Raw genomic sequence first — 13,014 nt, forward strand, 5'->3', positions numbered from 1 at the left:
ATTGTTGCTTGGCTCATGGAATCCCCCCAAATGGCATTACCATCAAATTACCCATCTCCGTCTGCCACCCCTCCTTCCACAATGACCTCGATCTATACAAGATTCCACCAATCCTTAACCATCACCAATATAGTCCTGCAAAACCATATCAACCAAGTCCAAACCTCCTTGCAGTACCTTCTCTCGATCCAAAAAATTCTCCTACTATGCAATCCCAAATTCCTGGAACACATAACACAATGAAACTCTTGCCCTCCAGGAACTAGAGCAACATCCACAATGCCACCTCAAAAAGCTCTCCAGTCTGCTCACTTCCCACTCCCACCTTGTAGTAGCACTGTTCCCCATCTCTACAGGAACCTCCAAGCCGCCTCCACATCCCCTCATAGCTGACAAAATCTGTCTCACAGATCTGTTACCTTTACACCATCCTCCAAAACTCCCTCCCACCACCACAAAGAATACAGAACGTAAACTAACCCAAAACACAGTCAGTAACCTTTCCTTCAGAAGCCTTAGCCCTACACAAATATCAGTCCTTTCCAAAGGCCTCACCTTTTGCCCCACTCCCAAATTCAATCATGTAGCACTTGTTAAAGACCTTCTCTTCTTGTCATGGTCCCTACAGTGGAAACACTTTTTCGCCATCAATCCTATCAGAATCAACCAAAGACCAATGTTGAGCCCTGCCTAACTCAGTTTACTCTTCCAGCTAACCATGATCGACCCCCACTGACTCCAAAGCACCCCCAGTCAACTTTCCAGAATTTCTTAACCTTGAACCTTGCCTCACCATCATTCCCAAATCCCTCAGTATGCAAACTAACCTTACATCCGCAAACACTGATCCTGACCTTATAATCCTACCTGCGAACAAAGGCTCCACCACTGTTGTTTTGAACTGCAAGGACTCCACCAGCTGTCAGACACATCCACCTACAAACCTTGCCACCATGACCCCATCCCAGAAATCAGAAATCCAGTAGGATCTCCAGTCACCATCAAATCCTTAGGACCATCCTAGAAACTTTCTCCAGAGTCCATCTCTCTGCTCACCCTTACCACTCCCTGCACTCTTACCTTCTACAAGCTTCCTAAAGTCGATAAACCCAACCACCCAGGATCCCCCATTGTGGCCAGTTACTGTGCCCCCACTGAACTGAAATGAAATGTCATGTGGAGAGGCCCTTCCTGATTGCCTGGTGCAAGTCTTTTGAAGTGACGCCAATTCGGCGACTTGCGCATCTAAGAGGATGAAATGATGATGATGAAACGACACAAACACCCAATCCCTGGGCGGAGAAAATCTCTATCCCTTCCGGAAATCGAACCTGGGCCCCCCAGCGTGACGAGCCGGCGCGCTGTCCATTCAGCTATGGTGGCGCGCTGTGCACTCACTCAAAGAATCTCTTCTCTTGTAGACCAACACCTTCAACCTGTTACCTGGAACCTGTAACCACTCTTTAGAGAGTGGTTATACAGAAACGAGTATTAGATGAAATTCTGTTATACGAAATGACCTAAGAGCCAAAAAACGGTAGTAGTATTTCGAAGTAATCGTTTGTTAAAATTTTACAAAGAGTAGATATTCGAAATACACTCCTGGAAATTGAAATAAGAACACCGTGAATTCATTGTCCCAGGAAGGGGAAACTTTATTGACACATTCCTGGGGTCAGATACATCACATGATCACACTGACAGAACCACAGGCACATAGACACAGGCAACAGAGCATGCACAATGTCGGCACTAGTACAGTGTATATCCACCTTTCGCAGCAATGCAGGCTGCTATTCTCCCATGGAGACGATCATAGAGATGCTGGATGTAGTCCTGTGGAACGGCTTGCCATGCCATTTCCACCTGGCGCCTCAGTTGGACCAGCGTTCGTGCTGGACGTGCAGACCGCGTGAGACGACGCTTCATCCAGTCCCAAACATGCTCAATGGGGGACAGATCCGGAGATCTTGCTGGCCAGGGTAGTTGACTTACACCTTCTAGAGCACGTTGGGTGGCACGGGATACATGCGGACGTGCATTGTCCTGTTGGAACAGCAAGTTCCCTTGCCGGTCTAGGAATGGTAGAACGATGGGTTCGATGACGGTTTGGATGTACCGTGCACTATTCAGTGTCCCCTCGACGATCAACAGTGGTGTACGGCCAGTGTAGGAGATCGCTCCCCACACCATGATGCCGGGTGTTGGCCCTGTGTGCCTCGGTCGTATGCAGTCCTGCACGGCGCCAAACACGCATATGACCATCATTGGCACCAAGGCAGAAGCGACTCTCATCGCTGAAGACGACACGTCTCCATTCGTCCCTCCATTCACGCCTGTCGCGACACCACTGGAGGCGGGCTGCACGATGTTGGGGCGTGAGCGGAAGACGGCCTAACGGTGTGCGGGACCGTAGCCCAGCTTCATGGAGACGGTTGCGAATCGTCCTCGCCGATACCCCAGGAGCAACAGTGTCCCTAATTTGCTGGGAAGTGGCGGTGCGGTCCCCTACGGCACTGCGTAGGATCCTACGGTCTTGGCGTGCATCCGTGCGTCGCTGCGGTCCGGTCCCAGGTCGACGGGCACGTGCACCTTCCGCCGACCACTGGCGACAACATCGATGTACTGTGGAGACCTCACGCCCCACGTGTTGAGCAATTCGGCGGTACGTCCACCCGGCCTCCCGCATGCCCACTATACGCCCTCGCTCAAAGTCCGTCAACTGCACATACGGTTCACGTCCACGCTGTCGCGGCATGCTACCAGTGTTAAAGACTGCGATGGAGCTCCGTATGCCACGGCAAACTGGCTGACACTGACGGCGGCGGTGCACAAATGCTGCGCAGCTAGCGCCATTCGACGGCCAACACCGCGGTTCCTGGTGTGTCCGCAGTGCCGTGCGTGTGATCATTGCTTGTACAGCCCTCTCGCAGTGTCCGGAGCAAGTATGGTGGGTCTGACACACCGGTCTCAATGTGTTCTTTTTTCCATTTCCAGGAGTGTAGAGAAACGCAAAGTAGTACAAGGGAAATCCAAGGAGAGCTGCATTTTGTTTTGAATGTAATACATTAACCAATGTGCAGCATTGTTAGGTCTCTTGAGTTTTTGTTTTCTTCAGGCGAGTGTGTTCGCATTCTTCTGTGGTCGTCGGAATTTTGGGATTAGAAGGCTAATTAAATTGCAATTTTGGAACTGGATTGGACATTGGAGTGGTGGAGAATAGATTATTTTGGGATAAATTCAGAGATGGAGTCAATCAGAGGTGACTGGGTGTACAAACATTGATATTCAACGGTGATTGTACGTGTTAAACGAAACGATACGATCGTATACTTACGACTGTTAAGAGATTTATTGACAATACGGAAACTTTTATGTTGAATTAGGACTTTATTCGCTCTTTGCGAATTATTAAAGAGTATTAGGACCGAAAACAGTTTGGACCTTATCACACTAGTATCTTTGCCACTAATCGTCAAGATGATTCCGCTAATAAACGAGAAGTGAAAAATAGTGCCCATTAAAAGATTAAACTTGTGCTGAACAGACATTGAAAGGATTCAAACCTATAATTAATATAGTGTTGTGAGAATTGAGGAGCTTGGACATTGTAAGGCCCAGAGACATATTTATAATTTATTGGACATGAATGGCAAAGGACAGTTTCATGGGAAACCATATCTTTGGTGATAGGTACACGAAGGAATGTAGTACTGACTGACTGTTATCATACCGAAACAATACACACTAGGATCAATTCTCCTTTCATTGATCCCCCGGTGCCATCTCTCATTAATTCAAGAACTTAATCGTGTCAATAAAACAGAAATATACAAGACATTCCCAGTGTTTACTAAATTCTACTATCAGCTAGTACATAGACAATAATATCTGTGAACATTCAAGGGTTATTGAAGCTGGTAAACCTTTTTACAAACAGATTTAATAGGATTCAACGAATGCATGCAGGGTATGAAATATCTCTGGAAAAAAGCGATCAATTTTCAACTGCTAGTTCACACGACTAGTTTCACAACGTGATTCAGAGATGTTTTATGCCTGACCCACACGGCAGGGACTGGTTCTTAACTAGCCGGGACAATATATACACTAACGTTTGAGGTCAACTCTGCCAGGGGCAAACGGCGAAACGATATCTGTGCAGTGACGACGACGGTGAGTGTGCGGGCATAAACCTACCTTCCTATATAAAAGATACCAGCAATTTCCTCCACCGGCTCCCCACAGTTCCTGTCCCTCTACCACACAGTGCCCCGCTTGTGGCTATTGCTGCCAATTCCCTTTACAAAAACATCCCTAATGCCCATGGCCTCACCGTTATTGAACACTACCTTTCCCAACAACTGACAGATTCAAAACCAACAACGTCTTTCCTACTTACCATGTCTAACTATCTCCTCGCCCACAATCACTTCTCCTTTGAAGGTATTACCTACACAAATCTGAGGTATAGTTAAGGGCACCCACATGGCACCATCCTATTCATGGGCCATCTAGAGGAATCCTAAACACCTCACTGGGTTCAGATTCATTGATGACATGTTTGCAATCTGGATCGAGGGTGGTGACACCCTACCCACATTGTTCGAGATGCTCAACAACTTCTTCCCCATTTGCTTCACCTGGTTCTACTCAACCCAACAAGGCACCTTCCTAGAGGTTGACCTCAAAGATGGCTACGTCAGTACCTCTGTCCATATCAAACGTACTAACCACCAGCAATCCCTCCACTTTAACAGGTGCCACTGGTTCCATACTGCCTAGCCACCTGAAGTCGTCGCATCTGCAGTGATGAGCGGTAACTCTTGAAATATGCCAAATCCTTCAGGGTCTGTAATTATCCTCCCAACCTTCAACAAAAACAAATCTCCTGTGCACAGGGGGCATTCCCCTCATTACTCAGTACCACCCAGGACGGGAGCAACTGAATTACATTATCAACCGGGGTTTCGACTACCTCTCGTACAGCCCTGAAATGAGAAATGTCCTGCCCACTATCTTTCCCACTTACCCCACAGTTGTATTCCACTGTCCACTGAACCTACACAATATACTCGTCCATCCCAACACAACCCCTGCTCCAACCCCTTATCTCATGGCTCATACCCCTGTAATAGACCTAGATGGAAGATCCGTCCCATACATCCTTCCACTACCAACTACTCCAGTCCAGTCACAAACATCACCTATCCCATCAAAGGCAGGGCAACCTGTGAAACCTGTCATGTGATCTACAAGCCAAGCTGCAATCATTGTGCTGAATTCTATGTAGGCATGACAATAAACAAGCTATCTGAAGGGCAACTGACAAACTGTGGCCAAAAACCAAGTGGACCACCCTGTTACTGAGAATGCTGCCAAACATGATATTCTTCATTTCAATGACTGCTTCACAGCTTGTGCCATATGGATCCTTCCCACCAACACCAGCTTTTCTGAAATGCGCAGGTGGGAACATTCCCTCAATATATCCTATGTTCCCATAACCCTCCTGGTCTCAAACTTCGTTAGTCATTGTCCTCGGCCATCCAGCCTCTTTCCTGTTCCCATTCGAGCACTACTCAGCCCTCATTCCACCATTGCACCCAGTATTTTTACTTCTCTCCTTTTCTGCTACCGCCCACCTCTCCCCTGCTCTCTGTCTAGCCTCCCGACTGCGCATAACTACCCTACCCTCTCTGCACCTCGTCCCTGCACACTCCCCAGCAGGATTGTATTGTCTGCCACCCCTACCCTACAATCCCACCCCCTCCCCACCCCAGCCTCCTTCTTACCCCTACCCATTCGCCACTCCCATCAGGCACTGGTGTTGGTCCTCACAATATGGCTTCAGTTGCCTGAGACTGCAGTCATGTGTGTGTGAGTTGCGTTTGCGTGAGTGAGGACCGAGTGAGTGAGTGAGTGTGTGTGTGTGTGTGTGTGTGTGTGGTGTCTGTTTTTGACGAAAGCCTTACTGGACGAAAGCTTTACTTGTGACAGGCTTTTTGTTGTACCTATCTGTGACTCAGCATCTTCACCATATGGTGAGTGACAACTTTCCTTTTCGTAATATCTTACAGTCCATTCATTTTTCCCATTGATTGATTTGTCAGTTATAATATTTGTGGATGTAATTTTCGAAGAAAAAAAGACAAAAAATGAAAATGCAGATATTGTGTTTCAGTCATCTGCATAAAAGACACACACCACATGGATGCTGTTGCCAATTATTAACAGCAAATATTATTCAACACCATGAAAAAAGAATAATACTATTATCAAAAAGTTATTGGTGCTCACCATGTAGAGGAGGCATTTAGTCACAGACAGGCTCAATGAAATGAATATTAAATATTTAAACTTTTTAGACAAAAATGTCCCTCTTCAGAAACAGAAAACACACACACACATTTACAGGACTTAAATGTTTAGTAGTTGTTACATTGTGCTTGTCTGTGACTCAGTGCCTTCTCTATGTATTGAGAAGCAATCTCTCCTTTTCATAATATTGTTGTTGCTCCAGTCTAGATTTTCCACTGTTTAATCAGCAAAAATTTGTAAGTATAAACTCCCATAATAACTGGTAATAACTGGTATCTGTAATAGTGGTTTTCTAAAAGCAAAAAGTGCGCTGATACTGAATGATATTTTATGTCGCTACAATTGGGGGGATACCTATAATTGCGTTTTCTCAGCTGAGATTTTAATATATGGGATGATTAGATAGTATATGGGATATGAATACTTGTAACATTTGTATTATATTTTAATTTTGGTAATGCATATTTCAGATAAAGCAGTTTAATACTATATAAAGTATTTCAGAATTCATATTATAGAGTTCTAGAGGGGGACATAGTTGATGAAGTTTTGATAAGAAACTCACATCTGCAGCTCCTGTAGATCACACAGGGCAGAGCTGATTGTCTCCATTGTCTGTGCACTGTCGACTAGGAGATTTGAATGTGGACCTGAATGAAAACTTATTTCAAATCCAAATGGCACACTTATAGATATGAGTTTCTTATCAGAACTTTATCAAATAAATTTTCCCAACAGCTGTTAGAAGCCTGAGACGCACTATGCAAAACATAACCTGTATATCAACACATTATGCACACTAAAAAAGTTTTTTTTAATACACCATCAATTGGATGCAAATGGTTAAAGATGGAGGAATAAATAATCAAAAATAAATATTACATTTAAAAAATAACCCAGGGATAGTTACCATAACTGCAATGTTTTTATTCTGCAAATAACATATTAAACCCATCAACAATAAATGATTGTGTATACTGGTGACACATCTTTAATACCAAGTACTGATTCACTGAAAGATTTGGCATATGGAACCTATATGTCATTGAAAGTGTCGAAATGTATCTTAAAAAATCGTGTTCATTAGCAGAAACAAAGCTATTTACAATGACTTTCATACAGAACAAAAACATAAATTCCTTTAATTTTTAACCTTGGGGACTCATGACTAGAAGACGTGGAATGTAGAACATTTCCAAATTCCGAAATTGACGGTAGAAAAAATATTTGTGTAGGAAAGCCATATAAAAAGATATGCTCTTTTATATACACACATTTTAGAGACAAAAATATTTGATACGCTAACCAGCCAAAAACTATTCACTATATACTACTGGATTTTTTCCCAAGCTTATCATGCCACGAAAATTATAAAATTTGTGCAAGGAAGTCATCAGTTCCACAGAGGAAATTTACATTGAGGAAGTCATGTAAAATTAAACTTCAAGATTGCAACATATTAACGGTACCTCTGTTGTAATACACACTCTAAGACAAAAAAAGACGCGCAGTTCAGGCATATTGTGTTTGACTAATAATTAAAAAGTTTTTGGTCCTGGGTTCAAACTTTCCAACTGCTTATATGTTGAATAAAGGTCATCAGCAATGGCAGCCAATGACTTCTGGCATAAGAAGTCACCCCCATTCTGCCAATAGCTTTATCAAAGAGAATGGAGGAGAGGGCAGAGGTTCAGGGCACTCTCTTGCCTGTGGGATGGGAAACTGCCCATAAAAGGTGGAAGAATCAGCAATAATCAATGGCATGAGGATGCAGAAACCAATGGAGACCACTGTACTAAAGATACATAATACGTATGCTAAGGACATAATGTCATGATAATCTCTGCATTGGTGAAAGATCTAGCCCCTGTTTGAATCTCCATGAGGGGACTATCAAGGGGAGGTGACCACGAGAAAAAGACTGAATAAACAATGAAAGTCTAACACTCTACGATTTGGGGTATTGAATGTCAGAAGTTTGAACGTGATAGGTAAGATAGAGAACCTGAAAAAGGAAATAAAGGAAAATGCAGAGGCCCAATCTTGATATAGTGGGGGGGGGGGGGGGGGGGGTCAGTGAAGTGAAATGGAAAGAAGACAAGGATTTCTGATCAGACAAGTACAGGGTAATATCAATATCAGCAGAAAATGGTATAACAGGAGTAGGATTTGTTATGAATAGGAAGGTAAGAAAGAGTGTGTGTTACTGTGAACAGTTCAGTGGTAGAGTTATTCTTATCAGAATCGAGAGAAAACCAACAGTGACAATCGTAGTTCAGCTATACATGCTGACATCACAAGCCAAAGATGAAGAGATAGGGAAAATATGAGGGTATTGAATGGTTAATTCAGTATGTAAAGGGAGATGAAAATCTAATAGTCATAGGGGACTGAAATGCAGTTGTAGGGGGAAAGAGGAGAAAGGGTTTTTGTAGAGTTTGGGCTTGGTACTAGGAATGAGAGAGGAGAGAGAATAATTGAGTTCTGCAATAAATTTTAGCTAGTAATAGCGGATACTCTGTTCAAGAATCACAAAAGGAGGAGGTATACTTGGATAAGGGAATATTTCTGTTATATTACAGCATGGTCAGGCAGAAATTCCGAAAACAGATACTGGATGTAAGGCACACCTAGGAGCAGATATAGAGTCAGATCACTATTTAGTAATGATGAAGATAGACTGAAGTTTAAGAGACTAGTCAGGAGGAAACAATGAGCAATGAAGTGGGAATCGAAAATACAAAGGAATAAGGAGATATGCTTGAAATTCTCTAAGGCTATAGATACTGTGATAAGGAATAGCTCAGTGGGCAGTTCAGTTGAAGAGGAATGGACATCTCTAAAAAGGGTAATCACATTAGTTGGAAAGAAAAATGTCGCTGCAAGGAAGGCAACTACAAAAAAGCCATGGATAACAATAGAAATACTTCAATTAATCGGTGAAAGAAGGAGGTGCAAATACGTTCAGGGAAATTCAGAATTACATGTCACTTAGGAACGAAAGAAATAGGAAGTGCAGGAAAACTACGGCGAAATGGCGGTATGAAAATGTGAAGAATTCGAAAAAAAATCTCATAAGGACACTCAGCATATAGAGAAATCAAAATAACCTTTGGTGAAATTAAAAGCAAGGTTGGTAACATTCAGAATGCAATAGGAATTTCACTGTTACATGCAGAAGAGAGAACAGAGAGGTGGAAAGAGTACATGTACACTGAAGGGCTCTATGAGGGGGAAGACTTGTATGGTGATGTGATCAAAGAAGAAACAGGAATCGACTGGGAAGAGATATGGGATCTAATATTAGAACCAGAATTTAAAAGAGCTTTGGACAACTTGAGATTAAATACGGCAGAAGGCATAGATGACTTTCCATTGGAATTTCTAAAATCATTGGAGGAAATGGTTACAAAATGATTATTCATGTTCCTGTGTAGAATATATGAAACTGGCGATATACCACCAGACTTTCGGAAAAACATCATTCACACTATTCCAAAGATAGCAAGAGCCGACAAGTGCGGGAATTGTCACACAGTCAGCTGACAATAATAATATACAGAAGAACAGAAAAGAGAACTGAAGATTGTTTGGATGTCGAACAGTCTGGCATTAAGCACCAGAGAAACTGCTCTGACGTTCCGTTTGATAAAGGAAACACGACTGAAGAAAAATCACGACACTTTCACTGCATTTGTCGACATGGTAAAAGTGTTCGATAATGTAAAATAGTGTAAGGTGTTCCAAATTATGAGAAAAATAGGGGTAAGGTATAAGCAAAGGCAGGTAGCAAACCTTATGTACATGAACCAAGAGGGAACAATAAGAGTGGAAGACCAAGAACAAAGTGCTTGGATTAAAAAGGTTTTAAGACAGGGGTGTAGTCTTTTGCCCCTACTGCTCACTCTGCACATCAAAGAAGCAATGAGGAAATAAAAGGAAGGTTCAAAAGTGGGATTAAATATCAAGACGAAAGGGTATCTATGTTAAGATTCACTGATTACATTGCTATCCTCAGTGAAAATGAAGAAGGATTACAGGATTTGCTGAGTGGAATGAATAATCTAATGAATACAGAATATGGATTGAGAGTAAGTCGAAGAAAGATGAAAGTAATGAGAAGTAGCAGAAATGAGAACAGTGAGAGAACTGAGATCAGGATTGGGGATCACAAAGTAGTTGAGGTTAAAGAACTCTGCTGCCTAGGCAGCAAAATAACCCATGATGGGTGGTGCAAGGAGGACATAAAACGCAGACTAGTATTGGCAGAAAGGCGTACCTGGCCAAGAGAAGTCTGCTAGTATCAAACGTAGGTCTTAATTTGAGCACTAAATTTCTGAGAATGTACATCATTGTATGGTAGTGAGTCATAGACTCTGGGAAAAATGGCACAGATGATGATTGAAGTCTTTGAGGTATGGTGCTACAGAAGAATGTTGACAATTAGGTGGACTGAAAAGTTAAGGGATGAGGACGTTCTCTCCAAATACGGCAAGGAAAGGAACTTATCGAAAGCACTGGGAAGGAGAAGGGACTGTATGTTAGAACATCTATGAAGAGAACAGGGAATAACTTCCATGGTACAAGAGGGAGCTGTAGAGGGTAAAAACTGTAGAGAAAGACACAGATTGGAATACATCCAGCAAATAATTGATGACATAGGTTGCAACTGTTACTCTGAGATGAAAAGGTTGACACAAGAGAGGAATTCATGGCATGCCACATCAAACCAAACAGAAGACTGATGACTCAAAACTGGTTAGAAATTGACATTCGCACAGGTATTAACAAAAAATGCAAAATTGTGAACTTTGGCAGCCTATGGACAGAAGTGTGACACAACAGCACCATTTCACCACACAGCTGGCAAGAATAGTAAAGAGGGGACATACCGATACCAGGGCATAAATTATTTGTGAATTTCATTCTGTGTACTTAGTTGGACAGTAACTTTGCCACACAAGCAGGTGCACGAGTGATACATACAGATGTCAGCAGCTGAGAGAGGACATGTAGTTAGATTCAAAGAAGCCAGCTGGAGTAATTAGCGAACTGCTCGACATTTGAATAGGAGCGACGCCACTAGTCGACAATGTTGGCAGGAATGGATGAACGGCATAAAACAGTGCAACGAAGGCAGTGTTCGACCCAGAGAGACCACAGAACATGTTGACTGAGCAATTGTCAAAGAGGCACACAGAACCCATGATTCATCTTTATCACTGATCTGATGTGTAACTGTTGCATCTATGACCAAAATGTCAATTAATAGGCAGCTCACAGAAAGGGGGCTGAGCTCAAGGCGCCCCTTGCATCGACTACCATTCACCCCTGTACATCAACAAGCCTGTTTGCAGTGGTGTCAGGCACATTAGGGCTGGAATCTCATTGATAGAGTAGGACCGCGTTCATTGGTGAGTCATACTACGAACTGAGCCCTGATGGCCAGCAAAGACGTGTCTGGAGACAACTCGGACAGTGGTTTGATACTAACCTGATTCGTCCACCACATGGCCTGACAACCTAAATTTCAGTAACGTAATGCTCACCCACAGACGGCGAGAGTTTGCACTGGTTGTATTCATGCTTCCAAACTCCACCTTGGCAAGCAATGTCTTCAGGTCTTTCCCTAATTGAGAACTTTGAGAGCATTATGGGCAGGGCCCTCCACACAGGTCGAGATTTTGTCGATCTAACGCGCCAGTTGGAGAGAATTTGGCATGATATCCCTCAATAGGACATCCAAAAACTCTGTGAATCAGTGCTGAGCTGAATAACTTCTACCATAAAGGTCAGAGGTGGACCAATGCGTTATTGACTTGCTCAATTTGTGAAGCTATTTCTCTTGAATAAATCGTCCAATTTTTCGGAAATTGTAATCGTTTGCTTGTCTGCATGTGCACATCACACCTACAATTTCCGTTCCATTCAAATAATTCCTTCTTGCTGGTGGGTTGTTCTTCAAATCTCTGCAGAAATAGAACCACTTCTTAGAATGACATAAAATTTGAACACCATGTTACTGAGGCAGGGGGAACATCATTGAACAAAAAAATAATAATTTAACCAAATTTTTAGCAATAAATGGTACTGTAAGAGTCTTAATGCAAATTGGGTCAGTTACAAACAACAAATGAAATGCAAAACGACGACTACAGTTTGAGTTGCACATTACACTATACATACTGTTTAATGTGCATGACTACACAAGTTTGGGAGTCAACAATTGGGCCACTGTTAGTTAGGTCAGCCCGTCCACCACAGCAAGTTCATATGACATCAGATGAGGAAAATCTGTTTTTAATAGTCCTGGAACAAAAACTGCATAAAAAGCGAGATGACATTGGTTTCTAATTGTTGTGAGACTGGCCCAAGACATGTTCAATGTGCTGTCCAATGTCTTCTGGCACAAGTTGAAATTGAGAAATAGCATGTTCCACAACAGATGAGTTTCTTGGGGGTAATGTTCAGAATGTGTTGTACAATACGTGTGCTCAGTTCAGCAATGTTCTTAAGTGGAGCACAGAACACAACATCTTTCAGACAGCCGCACACCCGGAACTAACATGAATTAAGATCAGGTGATCTGGACAGCCAGGCTGAAGGGAAATAGCGGCTGTACTAAATTACATTATCAGGACTGTAGGGTTGGTGCTCAAATGTCTTCCACTTCCAGTGGATGAGGTGGTCACC

Source organism: Schistocerca americana, chromosome 1 (assembly GCF_021461395.2).
Source record: "Schistocerca americana isolate TAMUIC-IGC-003095 chromosome 1, iqSchAmer2.1, whole genome shotgun sequence".
NCBI lineage: Eukaryota > Metazoa > Arthropoda > Insecta > Orthoptera > Acrididae > Schistocerca > Schistocerca americana.